The sequence below is a fragment of the Elephas maximus genome, chromosome 16 (assembly GCF_024166365.1).
Source record: "Elephas maximus indicus isolate mEleMax1 chromosome 16, mEleMax1 primary haplotype, whole genome shotgun sequence".
Classification (NCBI taxonomy): Eukaryota; Metazoa; Chordata; class Mammalia; order Proboscidea; family Elephantidae; genus Elephas; species Elephas maximus.
In genome coordinates this window covers 12,090,327-12,096,604 of record NC_064834.1, presented here as the reverse complement: position 1 = coordinate 12,096,604, position 6,278 = coordinate 12,090,327, and positions in this window count along the sequence as shown.

Genomic DNA, 6,278 nt, shown 5'->3' with positions numbered 1-6,278 from the left:
CTCTATCCTAGTTGCTCAAGCCAAAATCTTGAAGTTCACGTGATTCCTCTGTTTCTCGTACTCTCCATGACAAATCCATCAGAAAATTCTGTTGATACTCTCTTCAAAATATATCCAGGTGAGTCACCGTCTTCAGGATTCCTGAGATAGCCTATTGTCTGGTGTCCTTGCTTCTGCCCTTCCCTCTCCATGGTCTATTTTAAAGACAGCAGTTGAAGCAATCTCTACAAAGTGTCCATTCTCTGCTTAAGGCTTCCTGTCTAGCTTGGAGTACAAGCCCATGTCCTAACCTCAGTCTATCAGGACTTCCGTGATCTTCCTACCCCCGTCCCATGACTTCATTTACCATCACTTACTCCCTCACTTACTCCACTCCAACCACTTGGATGTTCTTTCTGTTTCCCAAACATGCCAGGCACCTTCCAGCATCAGGTCCTTTGCATTTGCTGTTCCTACTGCCTGGAACACTGTTTCCCCAGATGTCCACCTGGCTCTGCCTAGCTTCCTGCTCAAGTATCACTTTCCCCTTTGGGCCTTCCCTAACTATTCCTGGAACTTCTTCTTATCCTCCTTTCCTGCCTTATTGTTCTTCACATCAATTTATCACTACTTTTTTTTTTTACCTAACATACTCTGTATTTACTTGTTTATTTGCTTATATCTATTCCCCCACTGAAAGTAAGCACCATAAGGGTAGAAAATTTGTTTTCTTTACTTCTCCACTCCCAGAGCTTAGATTAGTAGGCACTCAATAAATACTTCGCTGCCCCAGGCACATAGTAGGCACTCAATAAATACTTGAGTAAATGAATTGAATGAATGAATTTTTAGCACCTCAGTATGCTATATAAACCCTCTGGATTCTAAGTAAGTACTGAAAGTCTAAAACGCCTGCAGTCTCTACCAGCTACTAGGAGCTATTGCAGTGAAATGGGAGATCAGGGCAAGCCTAGCAATGGGCTCAGGATTCAAGACTGTGGCCGTGAGATGGTACACGTGGATCCAACATTGGCACGTGTCTGGCGTGTCTGTGCATTTACCTGTTTGTTTATGTACTTTCATGTGTCTCTGAGAGTTTGTACCAGTGTGGTCATGTACAAGGACTAGTGATTTTTCTGTGCTTCCCTCTCCAAGAAAACCACAGATAATTTATAGGGCTGTAGATCCTCGATCCACCACTTGTCAGTTTGTTGTACTGTGGTGGCTTGTGTGTTGCTATGATGCTGGAAGCTATGCCACCGCTATTTCAAGTGTCAGCAGGACCACCCGCGGTGGGTAGTTTTCAGTGGAGCTTCCAGACTAAGACAGATGGAGAAGAAAAGCCTGGTGATCTACTTCTGAAAATCAGCCAGTGAGAGCCCTGTGGATCACAACAGAATATTGCCCAATTTAGTGATGGAAGATGAGCCCCCTAGGTTGGAAAACACTACACAATGGCTGCACCAATGGACTTAAACAAGCCAATGATCATGAAGGTGGTACAGGACCAGGTAACCTTTCATTATGCTGTCCATAGGGTCTCCATGCATTGGAACCAACTTAATGGCAACTAACAAAAAAGAACCTCTGTATGTCCATAAAAGCCACTGCTTTCAGCTACTGCATCTCCAGGCCTTAGCCCACTTGTGCTTTGGTAAAAAAAAAAATAAAAATAAAAAAATTTTGTGCTTTGGTGCTGAAGAGCAATTCAAAGCCTGGTACAGCTGTATCTGGTATACTCTTCTCTCTGGCTGGGATGACACTGAGGCTTGTCTCTTTGCCCTTGGAAGCACTCAGGTTCAAGTTCACCACTCAAGCATAAGCAGACTGGCAATGTGAGGCTAGGAGAATACTCACAGCTTTTACATTATCTGTTCCCTCTGCCTGGAAAAAACCCTTCTCCCAGGTTTTCTCACAGCTGACTCCTTATTCAGACTTCAGCTCAACTGCCAACCCCTTTAGAGAGGCTTTCCGGAACACACCACAGCTGTCTCAGGCTGGGCGGATTACGCATCACAAAGGCATTGTGCAGAGGAAGTGAGAGTCTGAAGTCCAGCCCATGCTTTGCTTGTCAAAGATTTCACTGGAGAAAGGCTCTGCAAGGGCTAGTAGAGGCCTTGGACACTGTGTCTATATTCGGCTGTTAACTGAAAGGTTGGAGGTTCAAGTCCACCCAGAGGAGCCTCGGAAGAAAGGCCTGGCAATCTGCTTTCAAAAAAATCATCCCATCAAAAACCCTATGGAGCACAGTTTTGCCCTGACACACGTGGGGTTGCCATGAGCCAGAGTCGACTCAGTGGCAACTAGTATATACTGCTGCATAATTATTTGCATTTTTAGTAACAAGGGGCTGTTTAGATCAGCTAGTTTGTATTTGAAGAAACTGAGGACCTTAGAAATGAATGGATTCATTCACGGGCACTGAGCTAGCTCGTGGCAAAGCTAGGTCTTGAGCCTAGGACTCCTAGGCCAGGGTACTGGTTATTACAAGGCCTGACCGTTCATCCCTCTGGCTCCCAGCCTTCCTGCACTGCTGAGGCCCAGGTGCAGTTGACACTTGCTTTGCCCCTGGCTCACAGCTGCAGAGAGAGAGCTGGGGCTCTTTCAGAGAAGTGGGAAGAGACTCTGAATTAACACCAGTAAATCACGCTGGAACCCTCGTGTGTATGTTATTATTGCCCCCCGTATATTCTAAAATAATCCCTGTAAATAATTATAAAAATAAATCTCAGTGACAAATTTTTTTTTTAAATTTTATTTCCAAGAAGACATTTATTCATCATAATCTCTTCAGGGGTAGGACAAATTGGAGCACTGGGTAGTGAATACAATTTGCAAATAGGCAATATAAGTAGAGGGAAAATTAATATATATTCCTCGGCGCTTTAAAAGGAGAGCAAGAACATTAACAGCCATTTCCTTGCAGATGTAACTTTGAAAATGTTATTTCTGAGCCATCAGTGTGGGGCTCCATATGAGGAAAATGGTTACAACGTGACAAGAAGCAATTAGATGTGAAATGGCATATTTCAGGCACTCCTCCCCAGCCTCCTTATCCTGTTCTTATCAGGATGTAAGAGAAGTCCTGTTTTCTTGTCTTCAGAGGATTGGTGTTCTGGTCTGGGCTCTGCTGCTCATTTGCTGGGTGACCTTGGGCAAGTCCCTTCCACCTTCTAGGCCTCAGTTTCCCCACTCAGTAGTTGGAGGAGATGATCTCTGAGGCAGTGATTTTTGGATGACCACACACCTCAACTACCTGCAGATATTTACCGAAAATATAGATGCCAGGGTACCACCTACTGAGTCAGGATCTCAAGGGGTAACGTCCTAGCATCCCCCTACAGGAATGCTGTTAGCCCGGCCAGCATAGGTCAATGATTACCTAACCGAAGTTTTCTAATTTCCTTATATTTTAACTGAGTGTAGGGAAGCCCTTGCTCAAGCTCCAAATGGCATAACCTCTCCAAGCAAAGCCCAGACCCTGGAAAGGTGGCCAGGGTTTAGGACACTGCTCTTCTATCCCTCGATGGAAAGTATAAAGTTGGGCACGTTTTTCTGATCAATTTTCTTTTCCTTCCAGTAAGTCCAAAATCTTCCTAAATTAACAATGATATACCTACCAAATCTGGCTAAGCAAACCCACCGCCATCAAGAAGACTCAGACTCATAGCGACCCTATAGGATGGAGTAGAACTGCTCCATAGCGTTTCCGAGGCTGTAATATTTACAGAAGCCAACTGCCACATCTTTACCCCACAGAGCGGCTGGGGGGTTCGAACCGCCCGCCTTTCAGTTAGCAGCCCAGTGCCTAACCACCGCACCACCAGGGCTCCTTGAATCTAGCTAAGAACTAGGAGTATTTGGCAAGCTACAGGCAAATTGGGAAACAAGATTTGTTGTTGTTATTTTCAGAATTTGCTAAAATAACACTAATAGCAGTTTCATTTAAAAATTCTCTTTGTCCTGCCCCTTCCATGCCAATCTCTGCTGTTGAAAATAATGAAAGAAGACTACGGAGTGAAAAGTGGAAGCCCTTTCCCATTCACACCTTCCCCATGTTTACTCCCTTTCCCCTCCCTGCTAATTTTTGCGTCTTAATAGAGAAACAACAACAAAACCTTCTAAGGCCCAAAGAGAAGGGAAATCAGAGGCACTGAGAATTAATCATAGTAATTGTCCTGGAAGTACAGCCAAATGCTCCTTAAAAGCAAGGATATGGAGTTTTTGTCTCATGTGCTTTGGACATGTTATCAGGAGGGATCAGTCCCTGGAGAAGGACATCATGCTTGGTAAAGCAGAGGGTCGGTGCAAAAGAGGAAGACCCTCAACGAAAAAGACTGACGCAGTGGCTGCAACAATGGGCTCAAACATAGCAACGATTGTGAGGATGGTGCAGGACTGGGCAGTGTTTCATTCTGTTGTATGTAGGATCACTATGAGTAGGAACTCACTTAACTAATTACAATGTCGTTGTTGTTAGGTGTCATTGAGTCAATTTTGACTCATAAGCCACCTCATGTGACAGAGTGAACTGCCCCACAGGGTTTTCTATGCTGTAATCTTTATGGGAACAGATCACCAGGTCTTTCTCCCTTAGCAGAGTGGGTTCCAACCACCAACATTTTGGTTAGCAGGTGAGCACTTAACCGTTGTGCCACCAGGGATCCTTGTAATAGTAAAAAATAATAATAGTAAACTAATACTTATGGGATAAATACTCATGCCAGACATTATGCTGGTATTTAATATACATTTTTAAAGAAAATTTAAAATTAAAAAAAATTTCATGTCAATTGGGACATGAAGGAGATGTTTTAGAAGATAGATCATTCTCCTCAAACCCCTCACATATGTGAGAACACTTTGGAGAGGCCTGGAAGCCCCTCCCCTTTCCTCCACTTCCTAAACTTCCCCCTTTAGGCTAAAAGGAGGCTACTTCAGCAACAAAGAGCATTTCAGATGCTGACATCCAGCTTTGTTTTCTAAATTGAAATCAGAATGTGGTAAGTCTGAACAGGGGGGCCATGATTAATTACAGCAACCATCTTCACCTGGCCAGGGGCTTGGCCTGAAAGAAATGAGGCCACATTGAAGAGAAATTAGGCTGCAGGTAGGTAGACATGCTAATAAAACTTTGTTAACTGCTCCTGTCCTTCTTTCAACTGCTGCTGTGTAGGGTTAGAAGGTTTAAGGAATCAGTTCCTGTTTCTCTGGTTCTGGCCGACCCCAGAATCAACTCCCTTGATTGGAAATAAACAGGATCTTCCTTTTTGTCTCCAGGAATGTGATAGAGGAAGGACTCTAAGGGAACCGTCCTCTTCTGCCAAAGAATAATAATAACAACGATGACAGTGGGAATAAAATATTGTCCTCTTCATCAAGGGTGATAAGGCAATCCTCAGTTGTATGTGTTGAACCTTCTCACTCTTTCTTTGCCCGTTACCAGTTGATGTCAAGTTGATTCCAGTTCGTGGCGACCTCATGTGTGTCAAAGTAGAACTGTGCTCCCTAGGGTTTTTAATGGCTGATTTTTAAGAAGTGGATTGCCAGGCCTTTCTCCTGAGGTACTGCTGGGTGGACGCAACTTTCCAAGTGTGTTAACCATTTTCACCACCCAGGGACTCCTATGCGCCTGTTAGAGTTCCAGAATTCATAGGCCCAGGATTTCCAGCCCAGGTCTGATGTGAACTTTCTGTTATGTGGGCCTCACGAGTACACTTGTATGAATTAGGCCACATGCCTTGACTTTGGGTTCAGGAAATAGGATCACAATTATAGCACTTAATATCCACCCAGTACTGCAAATGTCTGAGCATAAGTCTGACCTTCTACGTGTCTAGTAAGTCATCTACATCTCTAGTGCTTAGCACAGTGCCTGGTCCTTGGAATAAAACCGGGCAGGGCTGGGGACCCTGCAGCTCACTCCCCATTGGCCATGGATTGGGGGAGGGAACTGAGGAAGAGCCTGGATGGCTGCATGAGCCTGCCTCTCCGTCAGTGCTCCTGGGCTAGGTGCAGAAAGAGCTGTGCTTCAGAAGAAGCCCCAACAAGACCTGTCTCCTCTGTTCACTCGTGTAAACTCCCTGTACCCCAAAGAACTCCTTTGTACACCTTCAGGCCAGCCTTAGCTCAGGCAGTCCTGAGAGGGACGGTTTCTCTGTATTCCTTTGCTCTTTTCCTTCCCCAAGCCCGAGCCAGGTTACCTGAAGGACTTCACCTTTGCTGCTGCTATTTAATTTTCTGTTTTGTTCAAAGGACTCTCCAACCTGGTGGGTAGGATCGGGGCAAAGGGGTTCCTA